Source organism: Medicago sativa, chromosome 6 (genome assembly GCF_051527215.1).
Source record: "Medicago sativa cultivar Bolivia chromosome 6, Bolivia_mono, whole genome shotgun sequence".
In the NCBI taxonomy this organism is placed as follows: Eukaryota; Viridiplantae; Streptophyta; class Magnoliopsida; order Fabales; family Fabaceae; genus Medicago; species Medicago sativa.
In genome coordinates this window covers 52,379,872-52,407,457 of record NC_140754.1, presented here as the reverse complement: position 1 = coordinate 52,407,457, position 27,586 = coordinate 52,379,872, and the positions used below count along the sequence as shown (strand labels likewise).

The following is a 27,586-nucleotide window of genomic DNA, read 5'->3' as shown; positions in this document are numbered from 1 at the left end:
ACAATAACCATATCAGGCAAAAGATCATTGGTGATTGATCAAAGCTTCAAACGACTCTGTTTTGATGTGCTAGCAATTCACAACGTCTCTTTCACACCTCTATATAAAGGAATGAAGACTTGGAGATTGGCAAGGACTCAACAATAATTTACATGTGCCAAAACTCTGCTGAAATTGCTCTGCATCCAAAAGTTCATTTATAATTTCTTATCAACTTTCATATCTTAGAAATTCTAGAGTCTTAAGAGTATGTATCTGATTTGTATTGTGAACACCACTGATTGTATATCAAGTGTTCAACCTCAAACATTTTTCTTTGTAATTCTGTTTGAATAGAAGTCTCTTGCAGTTGTGCTTGAGCATTAGAAGTATCTTGATTGTGTTCAGGAGCATAGGAAGTCTCTTGTAGTTGTGCTTGAGCAGTTTGAAGTCTCTTGCTAGTTTTAGTAGTGAGTAGTTGTAATCAGATATTACATTTTAGTGAACTCTCATTGGAAGTGCAAGGGGGACAGGACTACTTCCGGTTTGTGGAAGGAACCTGTATAATAGCTTTATGTCTTTCTTCTTTCTCTGTCTGTTTTTATCCGCTGTAAGTTAGTCTTGAACATCACTTCAGAAGTAGAACTCTACCTGCTTCTAATCAGTGTTTTCAGCTTAGGAGTAAACGAAGAAAAAGCTAACAAAATTCAACCCCCCCTTCTTGTGTTTTTCTCACCTTCACATTCTTCATGTATGCAATAGTATAAGATAACAACTACGTCTACGTTGGTTATTCTTTATTCAAGGAATGAATTTGAAATTGTTTCGTCATATGAGAATAACTAAATCACGCAATAGATCATTGGTGATTATCAAGCTTCAACAACGACTATTTTGATATGCTGACAATCAACAACGTCTCTTTCACACCTCTATATAAAGGAGTGAAGACTTCAAGATTGAGAAAGAGACTCAACACAATTTTACTACTGCCAAAACTCTGCTGAAATTGTTTCCACATCAAAGTTCACTTCGAATTTCTTATCAACTTTCATATCTAAGAAATAATAGAGTCGTAAGTGTCTGTATCTGATTTGTATTTGGAACACCACTGATTGTATATCAAGTGTTCAAACCTCAAACATTTTTATGTGTAATTCTGTTTGATTAGAAGTCTCTTTATTTTGTGCTTGAGCATAAGAAGTCTCTTGCATGTGTGCTTGAACATAGGAAACCTCTTGCTTCTGTGCTTACACTATCCGCTGCATAAGACTCTAAACCTTGTTCTAGACTCTGAACTCTATCAGACTCTGAACACTGGACTTAGTTTTAAAAAGAAGAAAAAGCTAACACAATTCAACCCCCCTTCTTGTGTTTTTCTCACCTTCAGTCATTGCCATTGAATCTCGCACAAATCCAATTAGTCATTTTTGTTTTCGAAAATCACTATAAGGAGCCTAAGGGGGCTCATAATAGAGCACCATTTTATACAAAAAAAAACTATGACTATTGGAAAGAATGCATGATCGTTCATATCCAATCGGTCAACATGGATGTGTGGAATGCCATGACAAAAGGGCGGTATCAACCGCATGTTGTTGCTAACGGTGTCGCCCATGACAAACCAAAAGCCGATTGGAGTTACGATGAAAAAACTAAGGTTCAATACGATTTGAAGGCACAAAACATACTCAACTCTTCTCTTGTAGTGAATGAGTATCATTCGTCTCTCATTGTAAAACCGCTAAGGCTATGTGGGACGCGTTGGAAACTCTTCATGAAGGAACCTACGACATCAAGGAATCGAAAATTAATACTCTCATTCAACAATATGAACTCTTTCACATGGACGATGGTGAATCCTTCTCCTCCATGCAAATGTGGTTCACTAATATTTTTAACCAATTACAAACTTAGGAAATGACATCTGAAACCAAGATTTCACTAACAAGGTGTTGAGATGTATGACTAGAGATTAGCAACCCAAGGTGACTGCTATTAAGGAATCACAAAATCTTAACAATCTTGGCATTACGACTCTCTTTGTCACACTCAAGGAACACGAGCACGAGATTGTACGATTGAAGTCTAATGAGAAAGATCTCAAAAAGAAGGAAAGAAAGCCTATTGCACTAAATGCTAACTCGTCCATGGATACTTCTTTGGTTCAAGATGAAAGTGCCTCGATAATGATTCCAATAATGAAGAAGAATAGGGCTGTTTGTGAGGCGCTAAAATCTCTACATTAATAGGAATGGTCTAAACTATAATGACAAGAACCTAATTAACTTTAGGAAGCTTTCACTCAAGGGAAAAGAATCGGAAAAGTAGGAGAAATGAGTGATCTAGATGGAATTTGCCCCTCCTACATAACAGGAGAAATTTCTATGAGCCCAATATTGAACTAGACAAGGATGACACAATCTATGCCTTGTGTTCAATATATACATAAGGGAAAAAGGTTAATTATACACATAATAATTATCACGGAAAAGTTTTGTTAGTTCACATGACATTCTCGTCACTTGGGTAGCAGCGATGTGTTGCTAGATACCGCTCACTGTTTATAAAATTAAATATGTGATTTAATATTATTGCCAACGTTTCAAGAATCTATAGGGTCACACACAAAAGACAGATAGATAAGAGAAATAAATAAGTAAGACTTATTTATAAAAGAATAAGTAGGACTTATTAGTAATTAAATAACTAAGTATGACTTATTATTTAATTTAAGAAAATAGAGAAACAAGGTCCACCGTAAGGTACGATATGTTTAAGTGTTTGGCTTGCTGACTACACAAGTGGTTCAGTAAATAGAACCCTTATGCTAAAACATGTTCAGTTTTGAAGTGATTAACCTAATTCACAAAAGTGGTGAACCCCTATTTGCCGCTCTCTAAACCTTATTCTCTCTGGATCTCCGTTGAAAATGGCTAGCACAGGTCATCAGAGAAGTTCTGTTCATGTGCACTGAGTAGAGACATCGCTATGTTGCTTTTCTCGTGATCATAAACATTTATGCTACAAAGGTTTTGCTCTTCAAGAGGTAAACACATGAATCATAAAATATTTAAGAATGTGTTTGATTTGTGATTAATGATTTAATTAAGATTCGATCCAATGGGATTTATTCTGCTGAGAGGAATGAAATTTTGAAAAACCCCTCAATAAATCCCTTCACCCCGCACGTAAGGATCACCGTGCGATCAGAAGGTGCAGCTTGACAGCCGACTAGGTTAGAACGTCCCAACAACCTCATCACTGGTATAATCTACTTAAGATAGCTAAACGCGATATGAATGTTGTTTATTATCAAAAAAATATAAACAGGTGGATTCAAAGAGTCCTAACGGTTGTTACCTTTTCTGCAACCAAAAACAGGTAACTTGTTTTGTTGCAAACTGTAACACCCTACTTCTAATAAGCAGTAAAACGCGCGAATATGCGAATATATTCTAGAAATAGATGCTATGTCCTCAAGCAAACACAGACATACATGTATAAATAATCCATATATATATACACCAAGTGAATAACATCACCCATCTTCGAATAATAATACATCTCAATGATCTCAGATACAAACAATATCTCAACTCCAAACTACATAATCAACAGAATCCAACGTGCAAATTCTATCCTAGATCAGAGCCCTAATCTAGACACTTGCATATAAAAAGAGGAACTCCGCTCCTCGGTAACATCAAGCATAAAGTCTAAGCATCCTTCACTCCATCTACCCGTCCGTACGGAAAGGTAGGTGGTAAACCACTGAGGGTTAGCATTACATCATCATAATCCATGGTAAAATAAACAAGAACATTGGAAATGAAAGATACATCCAAGAACGATGAATAACAAATCATACATGTACTCACAAGTATTCACAACATTCATATCATTTAAGGTCATTCAATATCATCATTCCAAGTTCATATCAACAAGTGTATCAAGCACGTATCACAATTTCAACCATGTCAATTAACAATTAACAAATTCAATCATCATGGACAACTCAAATGCATTTCAATTCACCAACAATGTATGCAATGACTCTAGACTCATCTAGATGCATGTGGTACCAAATCGCCTCAAGGTCGTCACCTTTGATGCAAAAAAAACAGCGTAATCACCTTAATTGGATATAAAATCCGTAACCATCAGTCATGAATGCATGAACATATTACTCGACTACAATGCATATGTACGGGTTCCTGAAGATACTCCAGAACCTGATCGGATAGCTGAATCTGAAGATAGTCCAGAAGATAAACCAACTTCAGAAGCACAAGATAAAGTTGCTTCTGATGAAGCTCAAGATGGCTCTCAGCAAGCTACTTAATCCAAGAACACATTCAAGTACAAGTCTTCACATCCTGAGGATCAAATCATTGGGAACAAAGAAAGTCCTAGAAGAACAAGATCATATATCAGACAAGAAGAGTCTATGATAGGACTGTTATCAGTGATTGACCCTGCTACAGTTGATGAAGCACTTTCAAATGATGGGTGGATACTAGCTATGCAGGAAGAGCTTAATCAGTTTCAAATAAATGATGTGTGGGATCTGGTACCCAAACCTCAGCAGAAGAACATTATTGGAACAAAATGGGTATTCAGAAATAAGTTGAATGAACAAGGTGAAGTAGTCAGAAACAAAGCAAGACTTGTTGCACAAGGTTACAGTCAACAAGAAGGCATTGATTATACTGAAACATTTGCTCCAGTTGCAAGATTGGAAGCAATCAGGTTACTTCTATCCTATGCAGTAAATCATGGCATAATATTATATCAAATGGATGTTAAGAGTGAATTTCTTAATGGAGTCATTGAAGAAGAAGTGTTTGTCAAGAAACCTCCTGGTTTTGACGATCTTAAGCATCCTGACCATGTTTACAAACTTAAGAAATCACTATATGGCTTGAAACAAGCTCACAGAGCTTGGTATGTAAGACTAAGTAATTTCTTGATCAAAAATGATTTTAAAAGAGGCCAGGTTAACACAACACTCTTCAGGAGGACTCTTGAGGAAGACATTCTTGTTGTGCAGATATATGTTGATGATATAATATTTGGTTCTACTAATGCATCTCTTTGCTAGGAATTTTCTAAGTTAATGCAGGATGAATTTGAAATGAGCATGATGGGAGAGTTGAAGTTCTTCCTTGGAATTCAAATCAATCAAAGCAAAGATGGAGTATATGTTTATCAAACAAAGTATACTAAGGAGCTTCTGAAGAAGTTTAAACTGGAAGATTGTAAAGTGATGAACACTCCAATGCATCCAACCTGCACCTTAAGCAAAGAAGATACTGGATCAACAGTAGACCAGAAGCTGTATAGAGGTATGATTGGTTCTTTGTTATACCTCACCGTATCTAGGCCAGATATTTTATTCAGTGTATGCTTCTTCGCAAGATTCCAATCAGATCCTAGAGAATCTCATTTAACTACTGTTAAGAGAATCTTTAGGTATTTGAAAGGAACAACTAATCTTGGACTACTCTATAGGAAATCCCTAGATTATCAGTTGGTTGGATTTTGTGATGCTGACTATGCTGGTGACATGATAGAAAGAAAGTCAACAAGTGGCAAATGCCAATTTCTGGGTGATAATCTGATATCCTGGGCTAGCAAAAGACAAGCAACTATTCCTATGTCTACAACAGAAGCAGAATACATCTTAGCTGCAAGTTGTTGTACACAACTACTTTGGATGAAACATCAGTTGGAAGACTATCAGATTAATGCTAACAGTATTCCCATTTATTGTGATAATATTGATGCTATTTATTTGTCAAAGAATCCAATTCTACATTCAAGAGCCAAGCATATTGAAATCAAACACCACTTTATTAGAGACTATGTTCAAAAAGAAATTTTAGATATACAATTCATTGATATTGAACATCAATGTGCTGATATATTTACTAAGCCTTTAACTTTGGAAAGATTTGATTTTATAAAGAAAAATTTGAACATGCACTTTGTGTCTGATTAAATTTGCTTGCTCCTAAATAGGAATTTAGATTCTGAAGTTGTTCAGAAGCTATGGTCCATCAGAAGCTCTTTGTTGAGGTTCTGAGGAAAATATGGTTCTGAAGATGACATCAGCATCTGAACTCCAGAAGCAGGATTTTGTGCTCATAAATAGCAGAGTCAGTGGAAACGTTGGAAGTTACTTTTTAGTAACACTTGTCCCACTAACTTGGCAGTTACTCTGAGAAACTCTGACGTGGCTTAAGTGTATTGGTGTATAACGTAAAAGGGAAATGATGATTTTTAGCTTTGAATACACTATCTCGCGCCCTCTATGTCATTAATGCTGTGTTTGTTTGTCCCCTACTGAATTGCAAACATTTTACTCAAAACACTTAGAAAAATCACACACAACTCACTTCACAACCTACACTTTCCTCTTTTCACAATGTTCTCTACGAAGCAAGTTCGTTTTTATGAATCAAAACCTAGAACCCTAAACCTTCAATCTCAACAATGGCATCCTCAAGTTCTGCTCCAAAAACAAACATGCAAGAAGTAGTTCCAGAATCAACTACTCAAGAGGCTTCTGCGTATGAAATCAGGGGAAAAACTATGTCTTTGGAAGAATGGGAACTCAATGTTCAGACTGAGAATCCTTTAGATTTCACTTCCCTGGCGTATCATGGCTGCGACATGAGAAGCTACTATGAAGCTCAAAGTCTGATGGATTATTTCATTATGTTGAATGGTCCAACCTACACAAACCTGGTTAGACATTTCTGGGTAAGAGCTCAAGTATACGATCGCAAAGCTGCTAACCAGAAATGGATGAGAAAGTTCTGATTGATCCTGTAACACCCTATTTCTATTAAGTGGTAAAACGTGCGAATACATCAGAAATATTCTAGAAATAGATGCTACGTCTCCGAATAAACCACAATTCATACATGCATAAAGATTATGTTACACCACATAGCAGCGGAACAGCATATAATTCATAAACAATCTCTGGATCTCCAAACTAAATACAAATGTATCATCCAAATCTCAAATAACAGAATATCTCAACAACTCCGAAATACAAAGTCAAATAAACAACATGCAAAGACTATCCTAGATCAGAGCCCTAATCTAGACACTTGCATGAAAAAGAGGAACTCCACTCCTCGGCATCATCAAGCAACAACTAAACTACACCTGCACGCCGTCTACCCATCCATACAGAGAGGTAGGCGGTCCACCACAAACAACTGAGGGTTAGCGTTACATCATCATAATCCATAAAAGATTTAAACAAGATCATTGGAAATGAAAGATATATTCAAGAATACAGAATAACAAATCATACATGTATTCACAAGTATTCATGATTCTCATACCATTCAAAACCATTCCATATCATTATTCCAAGTTCATATCAACAAGTGTATCATACACATATCACATATACATAACCCTCCCACCTAGAACACTAGCATCACATGATCATTATTATTAAAATAACCAACATCAATTGATTCACCAAGTGTATAAGCACAAACAATTAAGACATGCAATTAGAGCATAATACAATTAGTCACAACCATCCACAAAATTCACCAATGTACATATACACCAATCCACATAATCACAACATTCACCAAATTTCACCAATACACAAATTCACCAAGTCATATATTCAATTATGACACAACTCATCAATTATTCAAATGCATGCAATGTTCTAGACTCTTCTCTAGATGCATGTGGTACCAAATCACCTCAAGGTCGTCACCTTCGATGCAACAAAAACATCGTACTCACCTCAATTGGATATAAAATCCGCCACCATCAGTCTTGGATATAAAATCCACCACCATCAGTCATGAATGCATGAACATATGACTCAACTACAAATGCATATGTTCACACAAACAATAATCACCTCACCATCACCAATACTTGTATATATGCAATCATCAACAATTTACCACCAATTTAACATATATACAATCACCAAAAACATCAAAAATCATACAACATGAAGTTGTCACATAATTGCACCACCAACAATCAACATTTAACATGTTTAACAAACAACATAACATAAACATGTTCATCACCATTCAATTAGTATATATGCATCGACAACAATTCACCACCACTTGACATTTATACAATCACCAACAACATCCACAATTCAATCAACATATAATTGTCACATATATACATCATCAATCATCTCCACATAAATCGACATATAGTTGCCACATTTCCATATAATTCTTTACAATCCAAATAAAGGAACAAATACAACATATGATCACAAACATCATATTCATCACTCAATAACCATTCATACACCATTTCATAGTCATATTAATCTATTCATAAAGGGTTCAAAAGCAATTGACTCTCAAAAATCATTTTATACCAAGTTCGTCTCCAAAAAACACAACGTTGAAAATAATTGAGCACCTAAGCCAAAACCAAGTAAACGAGCTCAATTGCCTATGCCATGTATCCTCACAGGTCACACATATGTGCAGTAGAGGTTACATAAGCATTTCATCGGCCAAATACGATGAATTCATAAAAATCACAAAGTTCGTCTCACCGAAACACTTTTCAAGAAATTTTCCATTTTCTAAGCAAAACAAGTTAAATCCCTCACCTCATAGTTTAAATACTACTAAACACCTTAATTGAACTCATAAAACATAAGTTTGAAGTTTGGAAACAATCCAAAGGGTTTGGGTAGATTTAGAAATAGTTATGCGGATTTTTCGTAAAATTTTCTCTAAGACCTCCTCGGAGTATTTGCCTCATAACTCAAAAACCAAGAATCATTTTCAAGTAAAACCAAAGCCATTGGAAAGCTAACAAAATTATCTACAACTTTCATGTTTACACCGAAAGCCAATTCAAAACAGAAACGAAGGAAAAAGACGCAAGAACGCGAAACAGGGGATGCTGCCACTGTGCAGCTCGCCGTGGCGAGTAAATCTACTCGCGAGGCGAGTAAGCTCACCGGAAGCACCTCCTGCTCGCCTCCAACTCGCCTCCCACTCGCTGTGGCGAGTTGGGACAGTCCTGTTACGAGAAAAACTCACTTTTTCACCCCAAAACCCCAATTTTGACTTCCCAAAGCTCAAATTTGATCCCAAAGTTTGTTTAAACATTTCTAAACATGAAAAGACACTCAAAATCATGTAAAACTTGCATCAAAACATCCTTAAAACAAAAATCATCATTTGACCAATTTTTCATCAAACTTCAAAAACAACACAAGTTCATATCAAACTCCACAATTATGATTACCCAAGGTTTTAATCATCAACAACAACATCTATCAACAACAACATCAGCTAAACATCATGAATTCACCAACAATTCATCACAACAACATCTCATATCACCATTTTTGGACAAAAATGCAAGGTATACATAACCACCACTTAAGCATGTAATTTCATCACTAACAACTCAATTAACATTTAAATTACATACTCAAACATTGCATCAAAACATGTACACGAATTTACAACCAATTAGGCTCAATTCAACAATTTCACAAAATGGGTAAAATAAAAAAAATGTTAATTATGGTTGAAATCTAACCCTCTTACCTCTAAGACCAAGATCCTCTAACCCAAGCTTCAATTTAGCTCCTAGATGATGAATCCCTCTTTGCCTTCTAACCCTTGTTGTTGTTGTTGCCTCTAGTCTCTATCTCTATCTCTTTCTCAAATGAAATGAAATGAATAATGTTTGTAAAACCTATTTTTACCAACAACTAGAGTTTATATATATGCTCTACTCAATTGGGCTTATCTCTCAAACCTTAATGGGCCTAACCCATTTCTATTCTAACACCCAAAATGTCACTACTCACTTAATGGTAAATTATAACACTAACAGTCACTTAATGGTAATTAAAATAATTACTACCCCCTCTCTAGTTACTTGGTAAAATAATACTCTTACTAAGCACTAAAAAAAAAATAATAACTTTCTGCAAAATTACAAAATTGCCACTGCCCTCAAATGACCAAAACGCCCCTAAGTCCAAAATGACTAAAATACCCTTCTACACCGAATTCTACAATTCCCAACCAAAAATACACACAGTAGCAAATAATCACATAAGAGCACATATAACACACATAAATAAATAATAAAATAAAACTAGCGAAAATTGGGCTGTTACAGATCCCACTCTTGCTGGGAAATCAAGGAAAGAAATGGGCTTGGAACCTTTTACAGTTACAGAAATTAGGTCAAGCATCATGGGTATTCCTGTTTTCATCTCTTAGGAAGTTATAGCTTTTGTTCTCAGAAGACCATCAGGAGGAAGTTTCACAGATGGTATAGACAATAGCAAGAATAGTCCCTGGAATGAAGTTGTGAACAGGTATATGTTCAACAGAAGCAAGAAAGGGGCTTATTGTGATCTGTCAATGGAGAAGAAGCTGCTCCTGAAGATACAGAATGAGAATCTCCTACCAAAAGGTGGTGGTGGAGATCAACCTTCTTTGGAGCACAGAGTCTTCCTTCATTACTTCATCAAGAAGGAGAGTGCTAATGTACCTAAGTACATCTTCAAGCACATGATCAAAGAGCTCAGGGAAAGTCAAAATAGCAACAGGTGTTGGATTCCTTATGGAAGGTTAATTTCAGAGATTCTTCATCAAGAAGGAATTCTGAAAGTACTTAAGGAGCTTAAAATATTCACTGATGATCAACTTGGTACTGAAACATGCAAAGTGATCAATGGGCAAACACTCAGGAAGATGAAGCTGATAGGAAAAGGAGCTTTCAAGAAGCTTAGCACAGATCTGAAAGAGTCAGATGTTGTATCTGCTCTAATGAATGGGTTTCCTCCAATTTGCAAGCATGATCCTATTGAAGTTCAGATTGACTACATCATGGATCATTTTCAAGAAACTGGTAAGACAATCAGGCTATGTGATGTTCCTGAAACCATGTATGGTGGTGCCTTGCCAGTGGCCAAGAGCAGGAAGACCAAAAGGAAAGCTCTCACTAAGGAAGAGTATCTGGATGATGCTCCTGAAAATCCTAAGAAGAAGAGAGCTAAGAAGGAGAAGGCCTCTGTAAAAGTGAATGAAGTTGGTCCTGACGTACCAACTATTCAACAAGAAGTTCAGGACCTGGATACTGATACAGTCCTGAACAAGAGAACCAGAAGTGGTAAAGCTGCTGCAACTTCACAATCTGCTCCTGATCAACCTTCTATCCCAAAGAAGAAGAGAAAGACAGCTCTGCGAAAGTTAAAAGAATCAAGTTACGTAGAAGAAGATCAAATTGCAGCTGCTACTGATCTCGTTACAAGAGAAGTGAAAAAGAAGAAAATTGAAGATGCTGCTACACTTGAGAAGATAAGGGAACTTGCAAAGGGAATTGAAGTCCCCGTATCAAGCATAGCAAAGGAAGATGGTGGTACTTTTGCACAACAAGTTGTTCAACCTACTGAAGAAGTGCAAGAACTGGTGACTTCAGAAGCTGGAAGTTTACCGATGATTTCTGGTGAGAAGGCTGCTGAAGAAGCTCAGGAGGATGAAGCTGCTGGTTCAGGAGCTGCTGCTCCATAAGCTGATGAAGGTAATCCTGATTCTCCACACATTGATAATGTTATAGTAGTAGAATCTGATTCAACCCCCATATCCTCTCAATCGACCTCATCTTCTTCAGACATGGATGATGTTCCTTTGAACAAAGTCTATGAAAATCTACATAAAGCTTTATCCCCATCATCATCCACCAAACTCCACAAAAAGCCTACTGATAACACCCATCATGTACCCAGAAATTCAAACATTAATGAAAGAATCATTGGTCTGTCTTAAATGAAAGCAGACTTTTGCAATCGACTACCCCCTAACCATCCTTTAAAACCACATATGATTGAACCTTTAAGTTTTGTTCCTGTTGATGCAGAGATGATAGATGAACATGTAGGTTCTAGGTCTTCAAACCTTAATGCTGAATCATCATCTCATCCATCTTCAACCACCCAAACCTAAGGAAGATCTGTCCTAGAGAATCTAGGCAGTCACTACTCAGGTGAACTACCAGGTGTTGAGCCCAACTTACAGAGAGCCTTTGAAGTAGCTTCTATGGAAGTTGCTTTAGAAAGCCCCTGTCATCAAGCACCAAACTTAAAAATGGCCTTAACAACCTGCCCAAATGTCTCTACCTTTGAACATGTTGTTCCTGAACTTTCTGTTCCTGAACAACTTATTCCTGAACAAACTGAATCTCTTTCTATTCCTGAAACCGTCAGTGAACATGATTTTATGATCACATCAGAAGCTTCTGATGTTGAGGTTGAGCAATCAAACTCTTCCTCTATTGAAGTTGTAAACTTTGTTCCTGATCAACCCTCAGAGACCTTTGTTCAAACTCCAACCTCCACAAATGACCAACCTTCATCATCCAACTTAGCCATTCAACCTTGTGCTCCTGCCAAAACAAATGTCCCTTTTCCACCCACATTGTTTCTAGATTCTACTATTCTAGTAGATGTGTGTGAGAATATTTTCCACGAGCTGAATAATATGGTTCAAGCAAGGAATGACTTAATTCATAAGGATAGCTATGAGAAGCTTTGGAAGAGATTGAAAGAGAGAGTAAATTTTGTCTTGACTGAGCTTCAGAGAACTTGTACGGATGCTCAAGACTCTGCTCAACAAAAGCTTCAAGATTTGCTAAAAGGAGTTGATAGCAATCTATAAGAAGTGAAAGTTCTAAGAACTTGGGTGCAAAATCCTTTATGCTTAAGAGAAAGGAATGCTACTGACTTCATTCCTACTGGTGTGTATCCCAAGGAGTTGGACTTAACTTGGTTGAACATGGTTAACTTCAAATCATCCTCTACTATCTTGGATTTGATATAAAGAAATGTTGATTTGGAAAGATAAAATAAGAAGCTGAAGAAAGAACTCATGGGACAGAAGCTACTTTTGCTTGAATACAAATCATCCACTAAATCTAAGTTGAAAGTTCTAAGAACTTGGGTGCAAAATCCTTTATGCTTAAGAGAAAGGAATGCTACTGACTTCATTCCTACTGGTGTGTATCCCAAGGAGTTGGACTTAACTTGGTTGAACATGGTTAACTTCAAATCATCCTCTACTATCTTGGATTTGATATAAAGAAATGTTGATTTGGAAAGATAAAATAAGAAGCTGAAGAAAGAACTCATGGGACAGAAGCTACTTTTGCTTGAATACAAATCATCCACTAAATCTAAGTTGGAAGAAGCAAGAGTGAGAGAAGAAAATTTGATCAAGAGCAATGAAGATTTCAAGAAGGAAATGAAGCAACAGCAAGAAGAGACAAACAAGATGATGAAACAGATGATGGATTTGTTTAACAAACAAGCCAAACCTTAGTTGCACACATTATCTTTTAGCTTGTTTAGTTTTTCTCTTAAGTTTCTTTGTTTCACATCTTCTGAACTTATTGTGCTTCTGACTTCAATTTTGCATCTGATCTTATTGTGCTTCTGAACAAGTTTTTGCGCTACTGATCAATTATTTTGCTTCTGAACTTAGTTCTTGCATTATTATGTTTATGCTTCTAATTTTTTTTTAATGCTCTGATATATATTTTGTGATTATAGATTTTTTCTCACTGTCTTTTTCTTAACTCTTTCTTTTTGTCTTTAGTTTTTATACTTTTTGTTGATGACAAAAGGGGGAGTAGATGTATAGTATTTATAGGCTCTGAGCCCCACTAATTTAATTTTAATCACTGTAAATTAATAGGACCTTCTTCTTATCTCTTAGTCTATTAATGTGAGACTATTCTGAGTGATATTTCGTTCTTAGTGATGAATTTAATTAACATGGATAGAACTAAGGGGGAGCTTACAAACCTCACCTTAAAATACTATTAGACTCAGGGGGAGCTTAAAAACCTCAAACCGTTATAGTCAACTTGGTAATTAGATTAATAACAATTGTACATTTTAATTACTAATGTTTGTCATCATCAAAAAGGGGGAGATTGTTGGAACAAAATGTGTTTAACATTACCCTTTGAGAGTTTTGATGATAACAAGGTATTAAAAATTGTCAATTGGATATGCTAATATTTGTTCAAGTGTACAGGACCATAGACAAAAATTTGACATCTTAAATAGGTTTTGGAAGAACAAAAGAGAGCTAAGGAATCAACAAAAAGGAAGCTTGAAGCATCTGCAGAGAAGTGCTCTTGAAGAATAGTGCTCCTGAAGTGGTGATGTCATCAGAAGCAAGTTCATCAGAAGAATCTCATCAGAAGCTGAAGATCACCAGAAGCTGAAGTTCATCAAGAGATGCAAGACTTAAAGCTTCAAAGGTTGTTCAATGGATTTAATCTCGTCTAAGCATTGCAGAAGATTGGAAGAGTGAAGCAACGACTAATTTGAAAGGATTTGAAGGCATTAGATGCTTTTTCTTTAAAGAGCGTTGACAAAGTACAATTGTACGAAGTGTACAAACACTACCTCCACTACTCTGTTTGTGTCTCTGCTACAAGACAAGAAAAACAACTCTGCCTGCATCGATGTTCCTTCACAATTGGAATGGATTTGAAATTGATCCTTCATAGGACAATAACGATATCAGGAAAAAGATCATTGGTGATTGATCAAAGCTTCAAACGACTCTATTTTGATGTGCTAGCAATTCACAACGTCTCTTTCACACCTCTATATAAAGGAATGAAGACTTGGAGATTGGCAAGGACTCAACAATAATTTACAAGTGCCAAAACTCTGGTGAAATTGTTCTGCATTCAAAAGTTCACTTAGAATTTCTTATCAACTTTCATATCTTAGAAATTCTAGAGTCTTAAGAGTCTGTATCTGATTTGTATTGTGAACACCACTGAATCTATATCAAGTGTTCAACCTCAAACATTTTTCTTTGTAATTCTGTTTGAATAGAAGTCTCTTGCAGTTGTGCTTGAGCATTAGAAGTATCTTGATTGTGTTCAAGAGCATAGGAAGTCTCTTGTAGTTGTGCTTGAGCAGTTTGAAGTCTCTTGCTAGTTTTAGTAGTGAGAAGTTGTAATCAGATATTACATTTTAGTGAACTCTCATTGGAAGTGCAAGGGGGACAGGACTACTTCCGGTTTGTGGAAGGAACCTGTATAATAGCTTTATGTCTTTCTTCTTTCTCTGTCTGTTTTTATCCGCTGCAAGTTAGTCCTGAACATCACTTCAGAAGTAGAACTCTATCTGCTTCTGATCAATGTTTTCAGCTTAGGAGTAAACGAAGAAAAAGCTAACAAAATTCAACCCCCCCTTCTTGTGTTTTTCTCACCTTCACATTCTTCATGTATGCAATAGTATAAGATAACAACTACGTCTAAGTTGGTTATTCTTTATTCAAGGAATGAATTTGAAATTGTTTAGTCATATGAGAATAATTAAATCACGCAATAGATCATTGGTGATTATCAAGCTTCAACAACGACTATTTCGATGTGCTGACAATCAACAACGTCTCTTTCACACCTCTATATAAAGGAGTGAAGACTTCAAGATTGAAAAAGAGACTCAACACAATTTTACTACTACCAAAACTCTGCTGAAATTGTTTCCACATCAAAGTTCAATTCGAATTTCTTATCAACTTTCATATCTTAGAAATTCTAGAGTCGTAAGTGTCTGTATCTGATTTGTATTTGGAACACCACTGATTGTATATCAAGTGTTCGAACCTCAAACATTTTTATGTGTAATTCTGTTTGATTAGAAGTCTCTTTATTTTGTGCTTGAGCATAAGAAGTCTCTTGCGTGTGTGCTTGAACATAGGAAACCTCTTGCTTCTGTGCTTACATTATCCGCTGCATAAGACTCTAAACCTTGTTATAGACTCTGAACTCTATCAGACTCTGAACACTGGACTTAGTTTTAAAAAGAAGAAAAAGCTAACACAATTCAACCCCCCTTCTTGTGTTTTTCTCACCTTCAGTCATTGCCATTGAATCTCGCACAAATCCAATTAGTCATTTTTGTTTTCGAAAATCACTATAAGGAGCCTAAGGGGGCTCACAATAGAACACCATTTTATACGACAAAAACTATGACTATTGGAAAGAATGCATGATCGTTCATATCCAATCGGTCAACATGGATGTGTGGAATGCCATGACAAAAGGGCGGTATCAACCGCATGTTGTTGCTAACGGTGTCGCCCATGACAAACCAAAAGCCGATCGGAGTTACGATGAAAAAACTAAGGTTCAATACGATTTGAAGGCACGAAACATACACAACTCTTCTCTTGTAGTGAATGAGTATCATTCGTCTCTCATTGTAAAACCGCTAAGGCTATGTGGGACGAGTTGGAAACTCTTCATGAAGGAACCTACGACATCAAGCAATCGAAAATTAATACTCTCATTCAACAATATGAACTCTTTCACATGGACGATGGTGAATCCTTCTCCTCCATGCAAATGAGGTTCACTAATATTTTTAACCAATTGCAAACTTAGGAAATGACATCTGAAACCAAGATTTCACTAACAAGGTGTTGAGATGTATGACTAGAGACTAGCAACCCAAGGTGACGGCTATTAAGGAATCACAAAATCTTAACAATCTTGGCATTACGACTCTCTTTGGCACACTCAAGGAACACGAGCACGAGATTGTACGATTGAAGTCTAATGAGAAAGATCCCAAAAAGAAGGAAAGAAAGCCTATTGCACTAAATGCTAACTCGTCCATGGATACTTCTTTGGTTCAAGATGAAAGTGCCTCGATGATGATTCCATTAATGAAGAAGAAATAGGGCTGTTTGTGAGGCGCTAATATCTCTACATTAATAGGAATAGTCTAAACTATAATGACAAGAACCTAATTAACTTTAGGAAGGTTTCACTCAAGGGAAAAGAATCGGAAAAGCAGGAGAAATGAGTGATCTAGATGGAATTTGCCCCTCCTACATAACAGGAGAAATGTCTATGAGCCCAATATTGAACTAGACAAGGATGACACAATCTATGCCTTGTGTTCAATATATACATAAGGGAAAAAGGTTAATTATACACATAATAATTATCACGGAAAAGTTTTGTTAGTTCACATGACATTATCGTCACTTGGGTAGCAGCGATGAGTTGCTAGATACCGCTCACTGTTTATAATATTAAATATAAAAGAATAAGTAGGACTTATTAGTAATTAAATAACTAAGTATGACTTATTATTTAATTTAAGAAAATAGAGAAACAAGGTCCACCGTAAGGTACGATATGTTTAAGTGTTTGGCTTGCTGACCACACAAGTGGTTCAGTAAATAGAACCCTTGTGCTAAAACATGTTCAGTTTTGAAGTGATTAACCTAATTCACAAAAGTGGTGAAACCCTATTCGCCGCTCTCTAAACCTTATTCTCTCTGGATCTCCGTTGAAAATGGCTAGCACCGGTCATCAGAGAAGTTTTGTTCATGTGCACTGAGTAGAGACATCGCTATGTTGCTTTTCTCGTGATCATAAACATTTATGCTACAAAGGTTTTGTTCTTCAAGAGGTAAACACATGAATTGAAATTTTAAAAAACCCCTCAGTAAATCCCTTCACCCCGCACGTAAGGATCACCGTGCGATCAGAAGGTGCAGCTTGACAGCCGACTAGGTTAGAACGTCCCAACAACCTCATCACTGGTATAATCTACTTAAGATAGCTAAACGCGATATGAATGCTATTTATTATCAAACAATATAAACAATCGGATTCAAAGAGTCCTAACGGTTGTTTCCTTTTCTGTAACCAAAAACAGGTAACTTATTTTGTTGCAAACTGTAACACCCTATTTATAATAAGCAGTAAAACGCGCGAATATACGAATATATTCTAGAAATAGATGCTACGTCCTCAAACAAACACAGAACATACATGTATAAATAATCCAGTTCATAACATAGCAGTGGAACATATATATATATATATATATATATATATACCAAGTGAATAACATCACCCATCTTCGAATAATAATACATCTCAATGATCTTAGATACAAACAATATCTCAACTCCAAACTACATAATCAACAGAATCCAACATGCAAATTCTATCCTAGATCAGAGCCCTAATCTAGACACTTGCATATAAAAAGAGGAACTCCGCTCCTCGGCAACATCAAGCATAAAGTCTAAGCATCCTTCACTCCATCTACCCGTCCGTACGGAAAGGTAGGTGGTAAACCACTGAGGGTTAGCATTACATCATCATAATCCATGGTAAAATAAACAAGAACATTGGAAATGAAAGATACATCCAAGAACGATGAATAACAAATCATACATGTACTCACAAGTATTCACAACATTCATATCATTTAAGGACATTCAATATCATCATTCCAAGTTCATATCAACAATTGTATTAAACACGTATCACAATTTCAACCATGTCAATTAACAATTAACAAATTCAATCATCATGCACAACTTAAATGCATTTCAATTCACCAACAATGTATGCAATGGCTCTAGACTAATCTAGATGCATGTGGTACCAAATCGCCTCAAGGTCGTCACCTTTGATGCAACAAAAACAGTGTAATCACCTCAATTTGATATAAAATCCGCAACCATCAGTCATGAATGCATGAACATATTACTCGACTACAATGCATATGTTCACACAAACAAATCACCTCAACGTCACCAATACTTGTATATATGCAATCAACAACAATTCACCACCACTTAACATATATACAATCACCAACAACATCCATAATTCAAGAAACATATAGTTGTCACATATATACACCACCAATCATCTTCACATAAGGTATAACAACTATCCATAAAGGATTCATAGGCAATTGGTTCTCAAAATTCATTTTCAATCAAGTTCGTCTCTCAAAATCACAACATTAGAAATAATTAAGCATTTAAGCCAAAACCAAGTAAACAAGTTCCAATGCCTCAACTAAGTATACCTCAAGGCCACATGTGGGTGCAGTAGAGGATACCTTGGCGTTTCATCGGCCAAATACGACGAATTCATGAAAATCACAAAGTTCGTCTCTCTTTATCATTTTGCAAAACCAAAACATTTTTCAAAGGGAAGATCAAATTTGATTAAACAAGACATAAGTTAAATACTCATAAAACACCTCAATTTAACCTCTAATAATTAAGTTTTGAAGTTTAGAAACCAACCATAGGTTTTGGACTAACTTGGAATAAGTTATACAAAGTTTTCTTAAAATATCCTCAAAACCATAGGTTTTGGACTAACTTTGAACAAGAGCTTCTGAACAGACTTGCTTCTGAACGAGCTTGCTTCAGTTCAGAAATTAAACTTTCGGGTTCAACCCATTTCCACCCAAAAATCCCGATTTTGATTACCCCAAGTCCCAAAACGTGTTCCAGAAAGTGTTTATGGGTCAAAGTAGCTGCAATACAGTTAAACAAACATGATTCAAGCATTAGAAACAACAAAATGACATATTTCATCACAATCACATATTTTTCTCAAAACACCAACACAACCACAAATCTCCTCACAAATCCATAAACAACGGTTCCAGTTACACCAATTCAGTTCCAACAGTTCAACAATCATCAACAACAACTAATGAACACAAATTCATGCACAATTCAACACCACAACTTCATTTCTCATCAAATTTGCTCATGAACACCAAGTACCCACAATTATGCATTTCAACATGTTAATTCACATACTAACATACAATTATCATATAAATCATGTTCTCAAACATAACAACAACAATCATGCACGAATTTACAACAATTAGATTCAATTCATCAATTTCACAAAATGGGTAAAGAGGAAAATTATGAAATTATGAGTGAAGTCTAACCCTCTTACCTCTAACACCAAGAATCTCTAACCTAAGCTTCAATTTAGCTCCTAGATGATGAATTCCTCTTTTAGCTCTAGCCTCCAACCCCCCTTTCTCTTGTTCTTCTCTTCAAACCATTTCCTTCTCTCTATCAATATCTCTTCTCAATTGCAAATGTTGGTGAAAAAAAAAACCTATCTCTCTACTAACAAGAGTTTATATAGGTTCACCTATTTGGGCTTAACTCACAACACCTTAATGGGCCTAACCCATTTCTATTCTAACCCAAATGTTACTTCTCACTTAACGGTAAAATGTAATACTAAAGGTCACTTACCGGTAAATTAAAATGAATCACTACACTCTCCGGTAACTTAGTAAAATAGCACTCTCACTAAGCACTAAAAATAATCCTCAATAAAATTACAAAATTACTCCTACTCTCAAAATGACCAAAATACCCTTCTAACACCGAATTCTACAATTCCCGACCAAAAATACACACAGAGGCAAATAGTCACATAAGAGCACATATAACACACATAAAAAAATAATAAAATAAATCTAGCGAAAAATCGGGCTGTTACAACTCTCCCTCAATAAAAAGAATTTTCACCCTCGAAAATTAGCTGAAGGAAACAACTCTGGATACGAAACCCTCATCCTACTCTCCGATTCCCAGGTGGCACTCTCACCAGTCGGTCTAACCCAAATCACTTTAACCAAAACGATCTCCTTGCCACGCAGACGCTTCACCTCCCGATCCTCAATCCTAACTGGCCAAGTCTCAACGGTCAAATTATCTCTTATTTGCAAATCATCTACTTGAATCACATGAGAAGCATCATACACATACTTCCTCAATTGAGACACATGAAGCACATCATGAAGATTCGACAAAGACGGTGGTAACGCAATCCGATACGCTACAACTCCAATCTTCTCAACAATCTCAAACGGTCCAACAAAGGGAAGTTTCAACTTCCGACACTTCAAAGCACGACCAACACCAGTTACAGGATTCACTCTCAAAAACACATGATCACCAACCTGACACTCAATGTCCTTCCTCTTATCATGATAACTCTTCTGCCTACTTTGAGACACTCTTCTGCCTACTTTGAGACTCTTCTGCCTACTTTGCACCACATCCGGTCCTAACAAGGTACTTTCTCCTGACTCATAGCAACACAACGGCGTCCTACACCTTCGACCATATAAAGCCTCAAACAGTGCCATTCCGATACTAGAATGAAAACTGTTGTTGTAAGTAAACTCAATCAACGGTAGACTTTCAACCCAACTGACACCTTGCTCCAACACACAAGCTCTTAACAAATCCTCTAAGCTCTGAATAGTCCTCTCCATCTGACCATCAGTCTGGGGATGATAAGCAGAACTCAACCTCAACTTAGTTCCCAAAGTAACTTGCAAACTCTCCCAAAACTTAGAAGTAAACCTTGGATCCCGATCTGACACAAAACTAGAAGGAATGCCATGAAATCTAATAATCTGTTCAATGTAGATCTCAGCAACTTCGACACAGATATACCAGTCTTAATAGGAACAAAATGTGCCGATTTCGTCAACCGATTAACAATCAGCCAAATCGAATCAAATCCCTTCACAGTCTTCGGTAACGCTACGACAAAATCCATAGAGATACTATCCCACTTCCACTCTGGTACAAACAACGGTTGCATCAAACCTGACTTCTTCTGATGTTCAATCTTAGACTTCTGACAAACCAAACAAGCATACATAAACTCCGCAATCTCCTTCTTCATTCCAAGCCACCAAAACAACTTCTTCAAATCCTAATACATCTTAGTCGCTCCTGGATGAATACTCAAACTACTCTTGTGACCTTCTTCCAAAATTCGTCTCTTAAGCTCAAGAACATATGGTACACAAACACGATGACGAAACATCAAAACACCGTTCTCATCCAATCTGAAGTTTCCACCCTTACCTTGATTAAACAACACCACACGATCTACAAGTTCCAAATCTTCCTTCTGTCCATTCTTAATCTCTTCCAAAATATTACTCGTTAGCTTCAACATTCCCAACCTCACACCGTCCGGCGTCAACTCACTAAACAAACTCAAATCTTGAAACTGCTCAATCAACTCCAACTCTTTAACCATCAAAGCGGACATATGCAATGACTTCCTACTCAAAGCATCAGCAACAACATTTGCCTTTCCAGGATGATAACTTAACTGAAAATCAAAATCCTTAAGATACTCCAACCATCTTCTTTGCCTCATATTCAACTCCTTCTGGTCAAACAAATACTTCAAACTCTTGTGATCACTGAACACATCAAACTTAGAACCATACATATAATGCCTCCAAATCTTCAACACATACACCACTGCCGCCAATTCCAAATCGTGAGTTGGATAATTCTTCTTATGCACTTTCAAGTGCCTCGAAGCATAAGCCACAACCTAACGATTCTACATAAGCACACCACCAAGACCCATCTTAGAAGCATCACAATACACAACAAACGATTCCTTCGGATTTGGCAAAATCAACACTGTAGTTGAAGTCAACCTCTTCTTCAATTATTGGAAACTCTTCTCACACTTAGCATCCCAAACATAAACTTGTCCTTTCCGAGTCAACTGCGTCAATGGCAACGCCAACTTAGAGAATCCCTCAATGAACGTCCGATAATAACCTGCCAAACTAAGAAAGCTTCTAACCTCAAAAACAGACTTAGGTGACTCCTACTGCAACACTGCATCTACTTTTGACGGATCCACAACAATACCACCTTTAGAAATCACATGACCAAGGAAACTCACTTTCCGCAACCAAAACTCACACTTCGTAAACTTAGCAAACAACTTCTTCTCCTTCAAGACTCCCAACACAATCCTCAAATGCTCGACATGCTCTTCTTCAGACTTCGAATACACCAAAATATCATCTATAAACACCACCACAAAACGATCCAGAAAAGGATGAAATATTCTATTCATATATTCCATAATGACACCTGGCGCATTAGATACCCCAAATGGCATCACAAAATACTCATAGTGGCCAAACCTCGTTCAGAACACAGTTTTGGATATATCTTCCGCCTTCACTCTAATCTGATGATATCCTGATGTCAAATCAATCTTGCCGAACACTTCCACACCAACCAACTGATCCATCAAATCATCAATCCTCGGAAGCGGATACCGATTCTTAATCGTCACCTTATTCAACTGCCTATAATCCACATACAACCTCATGCTTCCATCCTTCTTCTTAACCAACAACACAGGAGCACCCCACGGAGAAACACTCGGCCTGATAAACTGCTTCTCAAGAAACTCTTCCAACTGTTTCTTCAACTCACCCAACTCTGATGCAGACATCCGATACGGCGTAATCGAAATAAGACTCGTTCCTGGTACCAAATCAATTGCAAACTCAACTTCCCTCTCCGGCGGTAACTCGGTAACGTCGTCCAGAAAAACTTCTAGAAACTCTTGCACTACCGGCAAATCACCGACTCCTTTCTTACTACTTTCCTTCAAGGAAGCAAACATCATGAACACACTAGCTTGACCGTCCAAAGACTTCTTCACTTGTGTCAAGAACTTCCCACCTTCCTCAGCTACTGGCTTAGAAAACGTTATACTCTTGGTCAAACAATTAATGTTAACACCAAAAGTCAACATCCAATCCATACCAAAAATCACGTCCATATGCTTCAATGGAAGACACACAAGATCCAGCTCAAAATCAACATTACCCAAGCTAACAGGACACTTAGCACGCAAGAAAGAAGTAGTCACCGAACCAGGTGTCGATAATCATCCCTCGAGACAACGGAGTCACAACCAAACCCAAACGCTCAATACAACTAACCGCGATAAAAGAATGAGTAGTACCATTATCAATAATTGCAATCAAAGAAGTACTATTGATGAAACACATACCGCAGATGAGATTACCAGGATGCTCCACCTCTTCCGCATTCAATGCAAACACCTTCCCTGCCACCTTCTTCGGGTTGGTACACTTAGTGCTGATATGCCCCTTCTCACCACAATTATAGTAAGTGATCTCCTTCTTGCACTCAAAAGCCTTGTGACCTGCTTCCCCACACTTGTAGCAACTATCACCCTTCTTGCAATCATTAGAGTAATGACCCAAACCTCCACACTTGTAGCACCTCACCTCAGCAACATTTGGCTTAGAGCCTCCACCAGATTCTTTCTTCTTTCCTTTTTCCTTGCTATACGGCTTCCCAAATCCATGACCTTTTCCCTTCTTCTCATTCTGAGCCTTGTAGTGATTGGCTTTAGCATTCCAACGTCATCAAACATACGACACTTGTGCACCAAAGTGTCAAAGTCACAGATCTCCTGAATACACATGTACTGATAGATGTCGGGCCTCAAACCGCTTTCAAACTTCACACACTTAGAAACCATAGCATCCTCCGCATTGATGTACGGACAAAACCTCTAAAGCTCTTCAAACTTTGCAGCATACTCAGCCACTGAATGGTTCTCTTGCTTCAAGTTCAAGAATTCCACTTCCTTCTTGGTCCTTAAATCCTCAGGAAAGTATTCCCTCAAAAACTCAGTCTTGAACCTAGCCCAAGTCACGGCTCCACTAGCCTCAAGCCTTCCCTTAGCATTGGTCCACCAATACTCAGCCTCCTTAGCAAGTGTAACACCCTATTTCTAATAAGCGGTAAAACGCGCGAATATACGTACATATTCTAGAAATAGATGCTACGTCTTCGAATCAAACCACAAAACATACATGCATAAAGATCATGTTACACAACATAGCAGTGGAACATACATATAATTCATAAAACATCTCTGGATCTCAACAAAATACAATTGTATTCTCCAATTCTCAAATAACAAATAACATCTCAACTCCAAATACATAGTCCAAAAATAAAACCAACATGCAAGAACTATCCTAGATCAGAGCCCTAATCGAGACACTTGCATAAACAGAGGAACTCTACTCCTCGGCATCATCAAGCAAACAACTAAGCATCTTGCACTCCATCTACCCGTCCATACAGAAAGGTAGGTGGTATACCACTGAGGGTTAACATTACATCATCATAATCCACGAAAAACATTTATCATGAACATTGGAAATGAAAGAATATACTCAAGAATAACAATCCATACATATATTCAAAAGTATCTGTTTTATCTTGGTTTTTCGGGTGTCAAACATTGATTACGTTTGAACCTTTTTAACCGGTGATATCTCATTTTTTCTTGGGAAGGGAAAAAATAAGCAAAACCCTTGAGAATCGAGGTCCGGGAGTTGTTTTCGCTACGGGAAGGTGTTAGGCACCCATAACGACTATAGTATCCTATAGGAACCGTCTTTATTTTCTACGCGCGCGCTTTATTTTTATTTAAAAGTGATATTAAGCCTAAAGGTTTTCTAAATGAAGAATTGGAGGGAGAGGAATGTGTTTGAATTTTTATTTTATTTGAATTGAAGGAATATTGTTTCCTTGCCTACGTACCCTTTTAAGGGATCAAATCCACCGTAGTTCTCTTCCAAAAAATGTTTTTGATTTTGTTGGTTGATTTTAAGTTTGAAAATCGGATTTTGAAAAATGAGAGAGAGGCCTCAAGGGCATGAGATTTAGAAAATGTGAGGTGGAATTAGTTATTTGCAAAAAGGTCTAAGTATTATTAAAATTCTTTAAAGTTTGATTAAGAAAAATAGAAGGAAAATTCAATGGGATTTTGGATCCCAAGGTTTATTTAGAAAATGGTTTTAGTGAAGTTTGTTCATATTTTTTTTTGGAAAATGATTTTTCTAAGTGTAAATCCTAAGCATTCATCTAAACATACAATCCTAAACATACATCTAGACATGCATATTCTAACCATATACCTAAAGTGATGTGTGTGCATGTGTCGGTGCTTGTGTCGGTGTACATATTGAGAGTCCATTGTCCTTTACATCATTGGCCTAGATACATTCTATGGTCTTGCAAGAAATTAAAAGGCACAAAGTGAAATATTACAAAATTCCTAAATTTTACATTCTAATTTTTGGTGAAGCTTAAAGTGTAAGAAATAAAAGGATGAGAATGTTAGATGGAGGATGAAATGCTCATGAAATGTATGAAACATGAGGTACAAGGGGTTAGTAGCACCAAATATAATGAGGAAAACAATAAGGCAAGAGAGTATTGAACAAGTGTGAAAAAAACAATATAAAGTGTTAAGACACACTAGAAGCTAATCACAATACTTCAAAATGCACATGATTCATAATTTTCACACTATTGCAATTTTAAAGTGGGTTCCAATGCAGCAAAATGTGAGAATTGGAAGTTCATGCTCAAATTACAACATTATGACTCATTCCTAGATGCATTTAACATTTTATTTTCACAAACAATTATTATGCCTTGTAAAACAAGTAACCAACCACACATATTCACATGCAGCAAGAAAACACACACAAATAGTAGCTAAAACCTCACAAAATCAAGTGATATAGGTCACAAACACTCATCAAGAAATTGGAACTAGAACCAAGCACATTTTCACAAATTTTTAATACAAAACATCACCAAATATCAAGGAAATCAACACATTATTATTTACCAACTTTACTAGGCAAAAATCATCACAAAAACTACCAAAAATTATCAAGAAATGTTTATGAAATTTTTTAGAAGCTTTAAGAATTTTAGACCCACAAAAGGAACATGTAAAATCTCACAAGTTTTAACAAAATTAATGAACAATTAACTAGAAAAAGCCACCTATTTTTTTAATCAAGTTTTAACATAACATCATAGAAACATCAAGAAAATAATCAAAAAAAACCTATGGGAATTTTTAGGAATTTTTAGAGAAAAATTTGAATGAAACAGGGCGTGAAAAGCATATAATGTGGTGCAAACAACAAAAAAAGATGAAGGAACAAACGAAATCCAATAACAGGAGACCCGAGCCCAAACCCTAACAGACCTGGATCTCAGGGAGCAAGCACAGCCGTTGGATTGATCCAAACGGTGTAACCCTAGATCGAACGGTCAGATGCATGGTTCAAAGGCAAACCAGACTGGTTCAGGTGAACCGGTCTGGTTCGCTCCCTCTATATAACCTAAGAGGCCGGTCCAGGCCTCATTCGTCCCATTCATTTCTCTCTCTAACTCTCAGATTCTCTCATCTCTCTCTAAACCTTCCAACGTCTTCTCTGGCGGAAACAGCCACCGTCGGTGACGATGAAGCCCTAAACTCACCAAATCTTCATGATCTAAGACTTTTTACCGTTCATTTTTCGATCTAACCATGAAATCAACACCAGAAATTGCAAACGAAGCCTGGATCTAAACAGATCGGAGCTTAAACCTTTCGGTTTTAGGTCTTTCGGATCCCTTCGAAATCTTTCGAAACGAGGCTTTAATCTATGTTATTTTCTCTGCTGATGATGAATTTGAACTCGATTTTGTAAAATGAACGGTGAATTTTTACAGATCTAAATGTTAGGGTTTGGTTTCGAAGTTTTTGAAAGTGTTTTTTTGAATACATTGAAACGAAACCCTACACCGAACTACTTTATTCACTTATGATGATTACAAGCCTCGTTTCAAGAAATAAACGGTGAATCTTTGAAGATTCACATCTTTAGGGTTTCGTTTCAAAGTCCTTCGAATCTTTTTCGAAGTTCTTCTTCAATTCACCGTTTATTTCCGTTTGTGGAACTTCGTTGAGCTTTTGCGATGAAAACGAAGGGGTTTTTTGAGGATTACCTGGTTTTACTTGGAGATTC

The 27,586-nt window shown here is 36.8% G+C and overlaps 1 pseudogene; it reads left to right on the top strand.

Annotated features, from left to right (window-relative positions):
* The first annotated feature begins 6,477 nt into the window (after positions 1-6,477).
* Positions 6,478-11,555, top strand: LOC146915578 (uncharacterized; annotated as a pseudogene).
* The last annotated feature ends 16,031 nt before the right edge of the window (positions 11,556-27,586 follow it).